An 18,044-nucleotide genomic window follows, 5' to 3' on the forward strand; every position below is an offset into this window, starting at 1 on the left:
CAGCGTGGAGTCAGCTTGACATTCTGTCTCCCTCTCCATCTGCTCCCGCAACTCATGGTCTCTCTTTAAAATAAATAAATCTCAAAAAGAAAAAAAACAAAACAAAACACGGCTTTCACCAAAAAGCAGATTATGAAGTTGCTGCTATTCTTCCCATGAGACCATAAGCCCCATGAGGACAGAGACCCCTTCGCCTCGCGCAGAAAAGACGCTGAACAAACATTGACGCAAGGACTCGTTGGGGGTGTCTCTGGCACCCGCGCCTGCAGTACCGCTCTCTCCCTGTGGGTGGCAGGCTCCGCATGTGCGGGCACCGCCCACAAGTCTGGACGGAGAACAGTAGTGTCTGCGACCTTCAACGTGGCTGTCCGACCTCAGGATCCCTAAGGAGAATGGGAGGTGGAACCTGCAAGAGGGATAGAGGGAGCCCGACTCGGGCCTCAGGACTCCTCCTCAATGCCTTGCCTCTGAAATTTTTCCTGCATCTTCCTTGGATTGGAACAAAAAAGAGAAAACTCCACTTCCTGGAGAATGTCCCCACCTCCAACTCACCCCTGACTGGGAGGCAGACAGGAGAGACTTGACAGGCCCCCTGGATTGGAGGTGGAGGTGTGGGTGGCGGGAGAGAGAGAGAGAAAGAAAGATCATCCTGAAAATCTTCGCCTTCCTTACTCATAACTCACAGGGCACTGCACTTGGCATTGAATAACCGTCCCCACCCAGTAGCTCTTTGATCTTAGGAGGAAGGTGTGTTGGCATCTTCATTTGCAGAGGAGGGCCGTTGTGGCTTAGAGAGGTAGTCCTCACTTAGTGAGACGGAACTCAGCTGTGTTTGATTCCAAATCTCTTCCCTTGACCCTCCCCTGTGTGTCAAGCTGAGATTATCCTTGGAGGGGGTGTGTGCCCATCTAACTTAACATTAAATTATTGATATTAATAGCATCTATCTACCCTATCCTTACTGCAGTACAGGCATTCTACATATATTATCTCATTTAATTTTTCCAACAACCCATGAAGTGAGAAGTACTATTATTCTCATTTTACAGATGAGGAAACTGGGCCTTGGAGAAGCAAAAATTGACACAACTAGAGATAAGCTTTGACAGAGGCAAGATGCAATGCACAGCTCTCTGACTCCAGTCTTTTTTTTTTTTTTTTTTACACTCTACATCTAGCATGGGGTTTGAACTCATGACCTGGAGATTAAGAGTCAGATGCCTCCTCTCCTCCTCTCTCTCCCTGCTTGCCTCTCTGCCTACTTGTGATCGCTTGTCTATCAAATATATAAATAAAACCTTTAAAGAAAAAAAAAACAACTGTTTAAGGGGCACCTGGTAGGCTCAGTGGGTTAAAGCCTCTGCCTTCGGCTCATGTCATGACCCCAGGGTCCTGGGATCAAGCCCCAGATCAGGCTCTCTGCTCAGCAGGAAGCCTGCTTGCCCTCCTCTCTCTGCCTGCCTCTCTGCCTACTTGGGATCTCTGTCTGTCAAATAAATAAATAAAATCTTAAAAAAAAAAAAAAAGATGGGGCGCCTGTGTGGCTCAGTGGGTTGAGCCTCTGCCTTCGGCTCGGGTCATGATCCCAGGGGCCTGGGATCGGGTCCCGCATTGGGCTCTCTGCTCAGCAGGGAGCCTGCTTCTCCTCATCTCTCTGCCTATTTGTGATCTCTCTCTCTGTCAAATAAATAAATAAAATCTTTAAAAAAAAAAAAAAAAAAAGAGTCACACACCCCACTGACTGAGCCAGCCAGATGCGCCCAGTACCTGCTTTTTTCTTAATAATTATCTAAGTATTGGAGTATCAAATAGGTAATACATCTACATAGTTCAAATCACCAAAAAATAAAAATAAAGAAAATAAATAAATAAATAAATAAATAAAAGAAAAATCACCTCCCATCCCTGTCCTCCAACCACAGTCTTATTGCAAAGAAGGTCACTGTACTAGAGATTTCTAATGAATCTTCCCAAGATATTCTGTGTGTAGACGACTACCTCTTACACACTCACCACTGAGTTTCTAAAACACAGGAAGGACCAAGTCCTTTTCTAGAACTGAGTATGAGTTCTCCTCACTGACTCTTCGGACGGCCAGAGGTATGGCCTCTTGGGAGAACCTCTAGGCACTTTATGTCTCAACCATGTAGGTCTTCTCCAAGTGCTATTTCATGTGTCATCTTCCCAGCCTCCTGTCTCCAGCTTCTCTCCAACTGTTCCAACTGTTGTGATCCCTTTGCCCTTTGAGGCTCCCTAGTCAGAACCCATCTCCCCTCCCTCTTTGCCCCCAGAGGCCGTACCACCATCTCTCTTCTTGCACATTTCATTATCCTGTGTGTGATGGATGGTTGTCTCCCTGTCTGGCTCTCCTGCTAGATTATCAATTTCAGGCATCTCTTGTCAGTGGTTAGGTGGCCTGAGAACAGCACTACCATCCATGCAGTCCCCACACTAACAAACTAGGGATGGGTCTTTCTCGTTGTCTTCTTCCCCTTCATCCCTGCATCTGGTCAACCACCAACTGGATTTTACCTTAGAAATGTCTCTCCTGGGGCAACTGGGTGGCTTAGTCAGTTAAGCATCTGACTCTTTTTTTTTTTTTAATATTTTATTTATTTATTCGACAGAGATTACAGGTAGACAGAGAGGCAGGCAGAGAGAGGAAAAGAAGTAGGCTCCCTGCTGAGCAGGGAGCCCAACGCGGGGCTTGATCCCAGGACCCTGGGACCATGACCTGAGCTGAAGGCAGAGGCTTTAACCCACTGAGCCACCCAGGCACCCCAAGCATCTGACTCTTGATCTCAGCTCAGGTCTCAATCTCAAGGTTGTGAGTTCAAGCCCCACATGGAGTTCAAGCTCCATGCTAAAAAAGAAGAAAATGTCTCTCTCATCTTCTCCATCTCTGCTTTAGTTATGGCCACTGTTCTCTCTCCCTTGGGTGACCCTTCTAAAGCACAATTCTTCAATGGCTTCACAACCCTTCAATGGCTTCCTGTTCCCTTAGACAAATCCCTTATTCTGACCTCCACCATCCTGAAGGATACAATCACTGCTTCTCTCCACTATTTTCACCAAGGACACATCCCCTGAGCTAGCCTTCTTTCTGTTTCTGTTTCTATTTTTATTTCCAACCTCAGGGGCTTTGTTCATGCTGTTCCCTCTGCCAGGAGTGCTCCTTCTGCTCCTCAGCTCCCTAATGTCTAAGTAACTTGGGAGCTCCGTGACAGCAGGGACCTTGTCTGCTTTGCTCACTCTTATATCCCAACACCAAACACACTGCTTAGTCAATATTTTTTATTTTTAAAAATTCTTTATGTTTCTTTTTAAATTTTATTTTATTTGCTTATTTGGCAGACAGAAATCACAAGTAGGCAGAGAGGCAGGCAGAGAGAGAGAGAGAGAGGAGGAAGCAGGCTCCCTGCCTAGCAGAGAGCCCAATGTGGGGCTCGATCCCAGGACCCTGGGATCACGACCCCAGCCGAAGGCAGAGGCTTTAACCCACTGAGCCATCCTGGTGCCCCATAGTCAATGTTTTTTAAAAGAAGGTGATTCTGCTTCTTTATTTTTAAGAAGATTTTATTTATTTATTTGAGAGAGAGAGAGCATGAGCAGGGGTAAGGGCAGATGGAGAAACAGACTCCCAGCTGAATGGAGAACCCTATGCGGGACTCCATCCCAGGACCCTGAGATCATGACTTAAGCTGAAATCAACAGTCAGACACTCAACAGACTAAACCACCCAGGTGCCCCCAAATTCTGCTTCTTTAAATTTTGACACAACTAGGGAACCTGGCTGGCTCAATTGCTAAACTTCTGCCTTCGACTGGGGTGGTGATCCCAGGGTCTTGGGATCAAGCTCCACATCAGTCTCCTTGCTCGGCAGGAGGCCGGCTTCTCCCTCTCACACTCCCCCTGCTTGTGTTCCCTCTCTTGCTGTGTCTCTCTCTGTCGAATAAATAAATAAAATCTTTTAAAAAAAATTTTTTTGACACAACTTTGAGACTCTATCAAGCAATATAACATATCTTTTGTTTTTATCTGACAGCATTCAGCACTGTAGGGCTAGAGCCTAAACTCCACCCAGGTAATCTCCACACCCCCATGTCTGTGTCTCCTGTGACAGGTAGTACACTAACAAATACTAATTCTTCTTTAAAAAAAAAACGTTTTTTTTACCTTGAAAATTTTTATTATTATTTTGCTCTTGTTGTTCTTCTAATGACAAAAGAAAATATGCCTGTTGTAAAAACTTCAGACAGGAGTAAATTAGAATGTAAAAGTCCCCTGTGGACCCACCCTGTAGAGTTATCCTTTGATTTAAATGGCACCTTTAACCATGTTTCTATTTGTAGACTTTGCAGGAGAGGAAGAGAAGAGAACCTGGCCTGCCCATCGTCAGTTCCTCCCCTTAATTCCTATGCCCCATCTCCTCCCTGGTTAGGCACACAGCATCGTTACTGACATTATACGTTATCCGTATTGAAGTTGGCAGACATTGGCACAAATGGCTCTGATGGGAGAGGAGGTCTATTTAAACCTCACCTGTGATGAAGGCCACTCTGACACTTCAGTCAGACTCTAGGTCTCCATTCAAGTTTGAGAACATCAAATGAACTTGAACCCTGCTGCAAATTGGTGCAATTAAAACACGTGATGAAATTCCTGGTCAAACTGAACCCAGGTTCATATCTTGCCTTCATCACTTCCTGTGTCACAATTTCTGATTCTTGAACAAGCCAACCTCATTCCCACTTCAGGGCCTTTGCCATTGCTGGGCCCTCTGCCTGGAACCCTCTCCCCGGGCTTGTCAGGTGGTGTGCCTCCCTTTCCAGGAGAGATCTTATCTGGTCACTTTCTCCAAAGGTGAAAAGGTGATACTTGTCTTTATCGCAAGGATCATTTTTTTAAATAAAATTTCAAAGTTTATTTATTAAATAATCTCTACACCCAGGATACCTGGGTGACTCCGTCGGGAAAGAGTCTGCTTTCAGCTCAGGTCATGATCCCGTGTTCCAGGAATCAAGCCCCTCAGGCTTCCTGCTCCCAGGGGAGCCTGCTTCTCCATCTACATCTGCAACTCCCCCGTTTGTGCTTGCATGTGTTTTTGCTCTCTCTCAAATAAATAAATAAAATCTTAAAAAAAAAAAAAATCTGTACACCCAGTCTCAGACTCATGATACTGAGATCAAGAGCCACAAGCTTTTCTGACTGGGCCAGCCAGGAGCCATGCAAATGTCATTTATTTTTATTTTTTAAAGATTTTATTTATTTATTTGCCTGAGAGAGAGAGAGAGGGAGAGCACAAGCAGGGAGAGCGGCAGGTAGAGGGAGAAGCAGGCTCCCTGTTGAGCAAGGAGCCTGATAATGGGACTCCATCCCAGGACCCTGGGATCATGACCTGAGCTGAAGGAAGATGCTTAACCAACTGAGCCACCCAGGCGTCCCACAGGTATCATTTTTAAAAAGAAATATTTTATTTGTTTATTTGACAGAGATCACAAGTAGGCAGAGAGGCAGGCAGAGAAAGAGGGGGAAGCAGGCTCCCCACCAAGCAGAGAGCCCGATGTGGGGCTCGATCCCAGAACCCCAGGATCACGACCTGAGCCGAAGGCAGAGGCTTCAACCCACTGAGTCACCCAGGTGCCCCAATTTTTTTAAAAAAGATTTATTTCTTTATTTGAGGGGGAAGGGGCAGAGGGAGAGGAAAAGCCTCAGTCCGACTCCACTCTGAGTGCAGAACCTGATACAGGGGTCAGCTCACTATCCTGAGATCAAGACATCAGGTAGAACCAAGAGTTGGAGGCCCAGTCTCCACCGAGGTGTCCCAAGCATCACTTTCTTTAGTAGCACAAATCATAACCTCTCTTTGTTTTGTTTTGTTTTTTAGTTTGGTTTGTTCTTCATCTCTTCCATTAGAGTGTGAGTTCTTTTTTTTTTTTTTTTTTTTTTTTTAAGATTTTACTTATTTATGTGAGAGAGAGAACGTGAGCGGAGAGAGGGATGGGGTGGGGGGGAGAAGCAGACTCCCCATTGAGCAAGGAGCCAGACGTGGGACTCAAACCTAGGACCCTGGGATCACAACCTGAGCCCAAGCCAGGCGCTTAATGAACTGAGCCACCCAGGCACCCCTAGAGTGTGAGTTCTTTGAAGGCATTTAATTTGTTTGTTGCTGTTGTGTCTCCAACACTTTGTGCTGTTCCTGGCGCCTGAATGCTAACACCCAACATTTTCTGTGGTCCTGCTATGTGTTAAACACTCTTGCTAGCATTTTGTAGAAAAAGTCAGTCTATTCTTTAAAAACATAGCAAAACAAAATCCAAAGAAATCCACAAACGAACAAACAAATCTCTTTGGAGATTGTAGGTATTATTATTAGCCTCCTCTGCCAGAGGAGGAAATTGAAGTCTTGGAAAGTCAAGTAACATGTGTCCCAGGACAAGTAACTAGAAAGTGGCCCAGGGCAGATTGGAATCCAGGCTAGCCTGCTCCAGGATCCTATCTCCCACCTCAATATGAGTTATCAGTGGGGACCACAAGAGTCATTCCAGCTGGGACAAGATCCCGCAATTGCTCTGTAATAGAGCGATCCAAGGAGCAGGTGTGCTCCGGAGCCCTTTACAAAGGAATTCTCCTCGACTTATTCAAATATCACCGCTTGCTGCTGGGTGCTATGACTCTAGATAGAAGGCCTTAGTTCAAACAAACAAAGGCTTAGCATTAACAATGGAGGTGAAAACAGCATCCAAATTAAAGGATGATCGGTTTCCGCCCACCATTAGGCTGATAAGAGAAACCTCCAAAGTCCTGGGAGACCACCCCCGCCCCCCACCCCCTGCTGACCAGCCGGATTCCCTTCCACGCCCATTTTCTTCCTCCAGAATGGGATGAAGCAGATGCTTCTATCTGAGAAAGCATTGGAAAGCAGTCATTTCCTCTGCAAAGTCCTTCTGATCACCTCAGGCTAAGCCAGCTGCCTCTTCCCCCAGGCGCCTGGTCTCATCATTCTGCTAGGTTCTATCTTTTTCTCCAGGTTTTCCTGACTGTGGTGGCCTCCCTAAAGGCAGAGAAGGGCTTCTTCATTGCTCTTTAATTCCTTCCTCTTGGCTGGTTCACTCCTACTCACTCCTCAGATTTCATCTTAAAGACCACCTCCTCCAAGAAGCCTTCCCTGGCAACCCCCACAATCCGTATAGAAAACTTCTCTGTGCAATGATCACTTGTTTGCTTATCTAGGTCGCCCCGCCCTCCACCCAAGGGTTCCCACACCTCAGCATCTAGGACTCGCCTGGGGGAGCTAGTAAGATGCAGATTCCCAGGCTCCAACCTCAGAGAGTGATTCCAGAGACTGGAGTGGGGCCTGAGAATTTGCCTTGTAACCACTCACACAGTGATTCTGGTGTGAGGGTCATCAGAGGAATCATGCAATAAACAATTGCATGCTTGAGGGCGGGGGACCGTCATCTTCGTGAACCCCCAAGAGCCAGTCTGAGCCTGGCACATAAGAGGTGTTCATACATGATGGTTGAATGAACGCTTGAATGAATGAATGGCTACCAGCCTTATAATACCTTCTCCAGATACAGCAACTTGAGTTTGACCTTGAAACAGCCACATGAAGGTCATAGGTTTATGCTCTGCTGGAACAGGGGTGGGAAAGTGTTGAGACTCGTGTCCACAGGGCTAAATTGGGAACTAAGGATGCTTCTTCTTGACTTGCAACATGAGCAACTTATTTGCTCTCTAAGCCTCAGTGTCTTCATCTGCAGAACAGAGATGGTAATATTAATAACAATCATACTTGCCTCACAGAGTTTTGGAGAGATGAAATGAGGTAAAGTTCTTAGCACAGTGCCTGGCCCAGAGGTGGTGTCCAAAAACTTCTGGATCCTACCATTATGGGTGTTGTTATCATTACAACTATTTTTAAAAAATATTTTATTTATTGGGGCACCTGGGTGGCTCGGTGGGTTAAGGTCTCCACCTTCGGCTCAGGTCATGATCCCAGGGTCCTGGGATGGAGCCCTATATCGGCCTCTCTGCTCGGCAGGGAGCCTGCTTCCTCCTCTCTCTCTGCCTGCCTCTCTGACTACTTGTGATCTCTGTCAAATAAATAAATAAAATCTTAAAAAATATTTTATTTATTTATACGAGAGAGAGAAGGAGAAAATGAACTGGGGTGGGGGTGAGGGGCAAAGAGGGAGAGCGAGGGACAAGCAGACTCCCACGCTGAGCACAGAGCCGTATGCAGGGCTGGATCTCAGGACCCTAAGATCATGACTGAGCCAAAACCAAGAGTCAGCTGCTCAACCGCCCCCGCCCCCTAGGCGCCCCATCATTACAACTTTTAGCATCAGAGCTAGAAGCGTTCTCAGATCCTCCAATTCAAGAACTTCCTGCTCAAGTTTCCATGGATTCCTCTCCTTTCCCAGGCAATCTATAGCGAGGGTCCAGAAGGGTGTTCTATGAACATTCATAAATAGAGGACACAATTGTGTCTGTTCACATTTCCTAAGAGAATCCTAACTTCTAAGTTAAAGATGGAGAGACTGACACCAGAGAGAGAGAAGGGGCTTTGCTCCAAGTTTCTTCATTCATTTGTTTGTTCATTCATTTATTCACTCTTCATTTCTTCGACCAAGCATTGAACATTTCCGGGAAGGCCTTCTATGTGCCAGGATCCAGAGGTGAACCAGACACAGTCTCTATTCCTTAACCCCTACCTCACACCCGGAGGCCTCTTGGCCTCAATTGTTAAAAGCTCAGTACTTGTATTCTGATTCCTTTGTTCATGCAATGCCCTAGGGGTAAGTTAGGCACTTAGATTAAGTCTAAATTCTTGCCCCAGGTTGAAAGCCCTGTTTTACTTTGAAGCCTTTATTTCCCTTCTCCAAACCTCCTTTTCCCCACCTGTAGAAAGGGGGTAATAACGTCTGCAGCCCAGAGTAGTTGTGAGAGATAGATAGGACTTGTAAGTGTTTTATTTTTTTTTAAGATTTTATTTATTTATTTGACAGACAGAGATCACAAGTAGGCAGAGAAGCAGGCAGAGAGAGGGGGGAACGCCCCGCTGAGAGAGCCCGATGCGGGGCTCAATCCCAGGACCCTGGGGTCATGACCCAAGCCGAAGGCAGAGGCTTTAACCCACTGAGCCACCCAGGCGCCCCTTGTAAGTGTTTTATAAACTGTAAAGTGCTGTGCCAATATTAGATATTACTGGCTGGAGAGAGATGAAATAGAAATCAATAAATAATTAAGAACTGCAAAACCCCCTTCCTCTTTTTTTTTTTCCCCAAATAAAATATTCTGTAGTAGGAGCTCTTATGTAATCTGATCAGATGAGTGGTTGGTAAGTTTATTGAAAAAGCCCATCGAAACAGGAAATGGTAAAAATAATACTTACAACCCTTAAATATTCTATTTTTTTTAAAATTTCATTTATTTATTTGACAAAGAGTGAGAGAGAACACAAGCAGGCAGAGCAGCAGGCAGAGGGAGAGGGAGAAACAGGCACCTTGCCAAGCAAGGAGCCCGACATGGGGTTTGATCCCAGGACCCTGGGATCATGACCCGAGCCGAAGGCAGTTGCCTAACCAACTGAGCCACCCAGGCACCCCTAAATATTCTATTTTAATGTAAAAATCTATTGCTATATATTCATTCGCCGGTCTTTTGATGTAGGTCCAAAGTCTTGTCTTTGAGCCTGATCTGAGCCAGCTGGTTGGAGTTTTCCCACATCCTTCTTACGGGAACCACTCCCCTGAGCTTCTTAAGAGTTCATGTAGATCTGAAGGCCCTCGTTGTCCAGATTTTTAGAATTCCACCTCCAACCCCATCCTAGAGTCTCTCATTGTCTACACCACACCTGACCCAACTAACTTCCCCTACAATCAGTGTCTTATGACAAAATTTTATTTTTTGGTCATCCTGTATAACCATAGTGGATCAGGCTGGGGCTTTGCTTCTTTCTTTTCTTATTTCTCATCTTTTTTCTCTTATTGATTTTGGTTTGGAGAGAAGGTTTAATTTACAGCAATTATTAGCAAAAGATACAGAGATGTCTCATACGCTCCCCATCCCAGCCCATGCATAGCCTCTCCTGCTATCAAAAATACATTTATTGGAACTGATGAGCCCACATTGACAGATACATCATCACCCAAAGTCCAGAGTTTACATTAGGCTACATTCTCAGGGTAGTGCGCTCTATAGGTCTGGACAATTGCATAATGACACGTACCAACTAACTTTTAAAGAATCTTTCCAGAGCATTCGACTGGGTTTATGGAAACAAGTTTTCTTTTCCAACTTCCATGTTATCAATTTGTCACATACAATGACATGATTTAGTAACAAGAGTAACTGACAGAAGAACTAACCAAGCTGACTCTTGGGAGGCTCACAGTCACGTCGCTAAGTTATCAGGAGGGGTTACTGGCTGATCATACTAGGAATGAGTCCTCCAGCCGCTGTGGGCATGACATCGTTCTGGGTTTTGCAGGAGGCAAGATGCCTGCTGGTTAATCTGGGGAGTCAGCTTCAGGGAGTTCTTAATCCAGTGAGCTAGTTAATCCAGAAAGCTTCTACTATACCAACTCCTATAATGAAAAGTCATTCTCTGAGTAATTTGCAAGACCAAAGCAGATTCTGCCCTTCCTTCTTCTATTTTTTAGTGTTTTTTTTTTTTTTGCACCTTTAAAATGGGTGAAAGCGTTTTGTTTTGTTTTTTAAAGCTAATTAAGAATATACAGTCACATATGCCAAGTGCTGGGTGAATATACTAGACTTCAAATTCTTTGAATCTAGCCCATTGTAATAGGATAGGCTGGACATGACATAACATGCCGGAGTGGGATAATGACAGTGGAGAGATCCTGGTATTAGGCAGTGGTTCTCAAAGTGCGCTACAGGACCGAAGCAGCAACATCACCTGGGAACTTTTTAGAAATGCAAATTCTCTAGCTCCACCCCGGACCTGCCGCATCAGAAATTCAGGGGTGGGGCCCAGCAATCTGTGTTTGAACAAGCCCTTCAGGAGATTCCGGTGCTCCCTCAAGTGAACAGATGTTTCCCCTCCCAGGCTTATCATTTGGATGCTGTGTGATCTCAGACAAGTCACTGCACCTCTCTGAGCCGTTTCCTCCCTGGAGGATAAGAATGATAGCAAAACTACCTTACAAAGAGATTGTGAAGATTAAGTGAGATAATACATGTAAAATGCAAAGTACTGTGCCTGACCCACAGCAGGAACTCAACATTAGGAAGAGCTGATGTTATCGTTAGATGTTCACAAGGGGTGGCTCTAATTAGGGGTCAAAACATTTGAGAGAAACAAGAAATGGTGTGAGATGTTTTTAAATGTTTCTGAGCAGCTACACGAAAGCAAACACTTTGACCTCATTCTGTCCCTTTGCCTTTCTAATAAACTTGTTGAAGTAGGTATAATTATACTCTCCCCACTACCCAGATGTGGAGACTGAGGCTTGGTGAGGCTGAAGGACAGCTAAGAAGAAGAGCTAGAAGCTGACCACATCCATGTGCCCCATGTGTCCCAACCCAACCTCTGTCCCAAACAGATGCAGGCAGATTGGCAGGTCCCAGGACCAGCCCCCACCCCTCCAAACCACCTGCCCTCCAGAGTCCAGCTGTTCTCCTCCCACACCCCCTGCCCCGTGCAGGAGAAGACTTGAATTTTCTGCAGGAGTCATGGCAGGATTGGTTTCTAGGTTCTCTAGAAGTCAAAACTTTCAACTAATCGCTGCTGCACCAGCATTTCCTGGTTCAGTACCCTGGTCCACTTCTGCTGCTTCGGACCCTCCCCCAGCTTCAGCCAACACCAGCATGAAACAGTTTTGAACCTCAGACCAGAACTAATAAATCATTAGTTCATCGGATATTCCACCAGTGGTGTTCCAGGCACTGGGAGGCCCAGAGATGAGCCAAACAGACAAGGGCCCTACTACGAAGAACCTGAATATTCAAATGAAGGACACACAGAAGCAGACAAATACTACACGATAGGGTCAGTACAGACACGGGAAAACAACCTGGCTCTGTGAGAGCCCAGAACAGGCTCCTGATCCAGTTCAGAAGTGGGAGGGGAATCCCGGAAGGCTTCCTGGAGGAGGTGACCTCTGCGTTGCTCGAGAGGTGTTAGCCTTAGTGTTTCAGCAATTTCTCATTTTGTGAATGGAAAAATGAGTCCAGAAGAAATTATTTGGCTCATTCATTCATTAAAGCAAGCAAATATTTCCCCAGTATCTCCATTTCCCCAGTACCAGGCCCCGAGCCTGAAGATACAGAGGGGAATGAAGAAACAGCCCTGCTAGAAGCCCCAGACACCCAGAGGACCACACCCACTCAAAGCCTATTAGCGTCTTTGGGGGGGGGGGGGTTGTACTAGTTTTTGTTTTTTCTTTTTTAATTCTATCATTTTTTAAAAAAGATTTTATTTATTTGACAGACAGAGATCACAAGTAGGCAGAGAGGCAGGCAGAGAGAGAAAGGAGGAAGCTGGCTCCCCGCCGAGCAGAGAGCCTAATGCAGGGCTCAATCCCAGGACCCTGGGATCATGACCTGAGCCGAAGGCAGAGGCTTTAACCCACTGAGCCACCGAGGCGCCCCTAATTCTATCATTTAAAAGTCGGGTTATTGCAGTATGTTGCAGGTAGAGTAAAATTCTCCCTTTCCAGTTGTAGAGTCCTGTGAGTTTTGACAAATACACACGGTGCTGGGACCACTATCCCGATGAAGAAAGAGAACATCGTTTGCAGCTTATCCGACTTCCTGGGTCCAAGCTTACCGCCCGATAAACCGCGGAACCCGGGGCAGGTCCTCCCCTCCCTGACCCCCAGTTTCACCATCTGTAAAATAGGGACCGTCAAGTCTCTGTCACATGGATAATGGGAAGATGCCGGGCACACAGTAAACACTCAATAAATACCCGTTGTCACTGGGATGTCCCTCTCCTTCTTCCCCGGTCTAGTTCTCCCAAGCTCTCCCTCACCCTCTGGGTCTCTGTCTCTGTCTCTAAAACACGCGCGCGCGCACGCACATACACACGCGCGCGCGCGCGCGCACACACACACACACACACACACACACACACACAAAGACATTTTTGAAGCCTCTTGTTTCTCAAAGAGGTTTTATTTATAGGCCGCGCCTCATTGTGAATGTGAAAAGGAGAAAGCCCAGGCCCTGCGTAGACCTTTCATGTGTAAATCAGCCCGGGCCAGGAGCACCGGGGTCACCGGGAGGAGGATTTCACTCTTAATTACTCCCGGAGAAAGCGGGCGGGAGCGCGGCCCGGGCGCAGACTCCACCCTCGTCCGAGGGAGGCCGCGCTGGGAGCCCCGCGCCTGCCCGGCCTGGGCCCCTCGCTCCGCAGGCTGGGGAGCGCCTGCTCGCCGGGCCCGGGTCGGGCGCTTCCTGGGCCTGGCCTTGATTTCTGCTGAACCCCGGCCAAGGCAAAGGCGCAGGTGCCTCCGGGGAGCAGGGCCCCAAGTGGGTTTCTTTGACGCCAAGACGTTTGGACGTGGAAAGAGGGCAAACAGCTTTGGCAGAGTGGGAGGTAGGGAGCGATGGTCTGCGAAAGGGGAGGCCTTCCATTTAAAAAAAAAAAAAAAAAATTCCCCCAAAGGTCTTTTATTCATTCTTTCTGTTCCTGTGTAAAAATAGCATGCTCTAGAAAAAAGAAGTCTGGAAGTATTCTTACCGGGCCCTGAATATTGTTTACTTCTGGGAACGAATTTGGGAGATGAGGAGAAGGACATTATTAACATTTTTAATAACACATTTCTTTATTTTTTGGCTTGGTACAACAACTGTGTGTTGCCTTTTGTAATTAAAAAAGAGATACTTTTCATAATATCTGTGATACGGTTTTCTCATGAGAAAAGAAATTCATAACTAGTGTAAAACACTGAGAAAAATGAAGTATAAAAACCACCTCTGATCCCACCCAAAGAAAGTCACTTTTAATATTTTAAGTATAAGGCCTTTGATGATTTATTTCTACTCCAGGTTTTTCGGTTTTATTTTTGTGTGTTTGTTTTGCATACTTAACACTGCCCACTTTTGGCACAACTTAACACATTGAGGGTTTTTTCCCATTTGTCTTTTCATGCGTCTTACATATATTTATGTTGTTGGATGGCAATATCTTGAAATTTAAAAATACACAAACCCTTGGGCCCCAACAATTTCACATCTATGCTATTCTTCAGATATACTCAGAGGGGTGGGAAAAGGTAAATAGTACAAATGAGTATGTTCATTGTCCCAGTGTTTATAGAAGCATAAGCTAGCAACAATGTGCATGTTCACCATCAACCTCTATGGTCATGAGTAGGGGATTAATTAAATTATCATGTGACATTAGAGTAAAATGTTTTGTAGCCCTTATAAGAGAATATCATACATGTCAACATAACCTCAGATTTATACTGCAAGTTTCAGAATAATTTATACTTATAATATATGTATTCAGAATAATATGTGTATGTGATCTATATATAAATGGATAATCATACCTAAGAGTGTATGCACAGAAAATTGAAAATTTCTGGAAGAACACACGTGAAACTGGTAACAGTTACCCTTTGGGGAAGGAGACTAAGGGGTAAAGAGGGGTCAAGAACTTTTACTTTTCACGTTACACTTTTGTGTACTGGTTGAATTTTTCTCTTAATGTAAGCATACATTTGTAATCTTAAAAAAACTAATAAAAATGTAGCCTGGCTATATATAATTCTAATATATGTTTATTAAAGAAAGTACGATTTTCACTGAATAAACACCAAGTTCACTGAAGAAACACAGCATTGATTAAAGAAAATACAATCCCCTATACCATCCAAAGACAAGCGCTGTTAACATTTTGGTTTATTTCCTTCTAGTTTTATTTCTAAATATATTTTGTTAACTTTAAAAAATATACTTAATGGAAAATATACACAAACGATGCATTTGTACAAAAGTTAGAAAATAAATACCATCAAACCCTGCTATTTAGAAATAACCACTGTTTACATTTTAGCGTATAAACTTTGAATGCTTCCCTGCAGCGTTTTCTTTGGGGAGTTGATTTTGTTTCTGCTTTTTTTTTTTTTTACACCATTCCCTCTATATATGTAAATTTGTGTTTTCCTTTTATTCATTCGTGTATTTTTATATCCTTTTCCATGTTAATATAAGTGATTCACAAATATAATTTTTAATAGTTAGAAAATATCCCAGCCATAAACAAAGAGTCCTTCACTCAAACATTCCCCTTTTAATGATCGCTAAGTTGTTTCCAAGTTTTTGTGATTATAAACAACTCGGATGAATGCTTTATACTTACATCTTTTCCTCTAAGTCAAATAATGTCCTCATATCTCAGCAGTAGAGTTACTAGGCTAAAGGGTATGTGTATTTTTCAGGCTCGCTCTCTTTATTTTAAGATTTTATTTTTGAGGGGCTGCCTGGGTGGCTCAGTTGGTTAAGCGACTGCCTTCGGCTCAGGTTGTGATTCTGTAGTCCCAGAACTGAGTCCAGCATCAGGCTCCCAGCTCAGCGGGGAGTCTCCGTCTCCCTCTGACCCTTTTCCCTCTCATGCTCTCTCTTACTCTCTCCCTCTCTCAAACAAATAAATAAAAGCTTTAGAAAATTTTTTTATTTTTAGGTAAGCTCTACACCCAGTGTGGGGCTCAAACTCACAACCCCCAGATCAAGAGTGACATGCTCTACTGACAGAGCCAGTCAAGCACTCCTATTTTTCAGGCTCTTAACAAGCATTGTGCAGTTGTTTCTTGAATATATGACAGACAGAGATGTTCTAGAGGGGGAGAAAAGATGGGAAGGGGAGGGTTCAGCTGGCCAAGATTGAGTGGGAACACCTGGAATTTCTATTTCTCTGCCTGTCTGTTGTGGCTTTCTGCTTTCTCTCCTAACACTGGAGCAACTACCCGCAACTGCTGAGCCTTTACTTTGTGCTTTGCACTTTACATTTGCTTCTCATAAGAACCCTAAAAGGTGGGTGGTCTCATCATCCCCACTTCACAGATGAAGAAACCGAGGCGTAAAGACAGAACTGTACTTCCTAAGGACACGTAGCTGGTAAGCGGCATGGCTGAGATTTGAACCAAGCAGTTGGATTCCTTTTGCATGAATTTCTAGATGGACCAAACTCTCATTTTATAGGTAGAAAAACTGAAGCAAGAAAGGGGATGGGAGCTGCCCAGAGAAATAGTCTAGCTCAGATTGCTGGACACTTTCCCACTATGATCCATTGTCTGCTCACAGGGCTCTAATCCAGGGAGTCGGGACTGAAGGCACTCCAAAATTCTTTGTCTTAAGAGAATCTTTCTGTGGGGCTTCTAGGTTCCAACAAAACTTAGAGTCTCTCAGAACCACAGCTCCAGCTGTGTGTCTCCCCTCCAGGGCTGGGTGCAGCCTGTCCATCGTTTAAAGAAAAAAAGAAAGAGAGAAAGAAAAAAAAAAAAAAAGGAAATAGCAGTTACGCACCCACATGCCCAGGCAGGGAAGAAATTGGGCAGCCCCAATGCATGTTCAGCCATGGCCATTCCATGGTGAGAAGTATGAAGTATTAAGATGAACAGAAAAGAGATGAGTGAAGAGAAGGAAAATGCCCAAAGAAGGAGTGAAGACCACAGAAAAAGACAGTGGAGGAGTTGATGTGTGGAAGAAGTGATTTGGCGTCTGCTGTCCCCTCAGGTAAGCAAGAACTCAATACCCTGGGCTAAGTTCCCACTTCAAAGAGTTGTAGGGAGTCTAGCCTAGAAGTTCCAGCCACTGCATTTCACAGATGAGGCCTCTGTGTCAGAGAGAAAGAGAGAGAGAGGAAGAGAGGGAGAAAGAGAGAGAAAGACTCTCCCCAGGCCACAGAGCCGGCAAGTGTGGGGTTCCGCCATTGCCTCTGACATTGCCTTCTGTCAAATTGTCCCATCATCTCTTGGCTGGAGGTCAGAGCCCCAGGAGGTGAAGATCTAGATGGGTCTTCCTTGCTGAGGGCTGGGCTATGCTCCCTGCTTGTGTGGATTCAGATGCTCTGATGTCAAGGATGGAGAGGCAACTAGTGGGATGGAAAATTCCAGGAAGGCCAGGACAGTATCCATTCATCCATCCATCCATCCTTCCTTCCTTCCTTCCATCTGTCTATCCATTAATTCATGCATTCATATATCTATTGATTTGTCTGTTCAATTGTCAGTCCTTCTCCTCATCCATTTGTCTACCTTTTGCCATCCATGGGACATCCATGGGTATCCATCATCCATGAGGGGGCACTAACCAATAGTCACAGGAACATCTTGGTTAAGAGTGAATTCTGGGGCGCCTGGGTGGCTCAGTGGGTTAAGCCGCTGCCTTCGGCTCAGGTCATGATCTCAGGGTCCTGGGATCGAGTCCCGCATGGGGCTCTCTGCTCAGCAGGGAGCCTGCTTCCTCCTCTCTCTCTCTGCCTGCCTCTCTGCCTACTCGTGATCTCTGTCTGTCAAGTAAATAAATAAAATCTTAAAAAAAAAAAAAAAAAAAAAGAGTGAATTCTGGAACCAGACTCTCTGAATCCTGGCTCCACCACATACAAACTCTGTGTGACATCAGGCAAACTACCTAGCTTCTCTGTGTCTTGGTTTCTTCATCTATGAAGTGCAGATAACAATATCATACCAACCTCATAGTGTTGTTGTTGTAAGTGTTAAACGAGTCAATCCACTTAAAGGACTTAGCTGGTTCATAACACTGGTTATTACTATTCAAGGATGTGCAAAATGGGATCCTGGGTTTGACCCTGGGTGTGGCAGAATACAGAGGCAAATGCAAAGAGTTTGGTTTGAGGGCCAACTCAGGGAAAGTTGAGGTTCTGCTCCTTGATTCACTGTTTTCAGGGTCCTCGTTTGGAGCCCAGTGATGAGACGAGGTCAGAGGGGACCCCTTTGGCTGTGGTTTGTGAACTACACGGGTCCCCCTTTGGGACAGAGGCATGTATGTCCCTAGCGGCAGGAGGCGTAGGTCGCTGATGGCTCACAGGTGAGTCCCTCTCT

This window comes from Mustela erminea, chromosome 13 (assembly GCF_009829155.1).
Source record: "Mustela erminea isolate mMusErm1 chromosome 13, mMusErm1.Pri, whole genome shotgun sequence".
In the NCBI taxonomy this organism is placed as follows: Eukaryota; Metazoa; Chordata; class Mammalia; order Carnivora; family Mustelidae; genus Mustela; species Mustela erminea.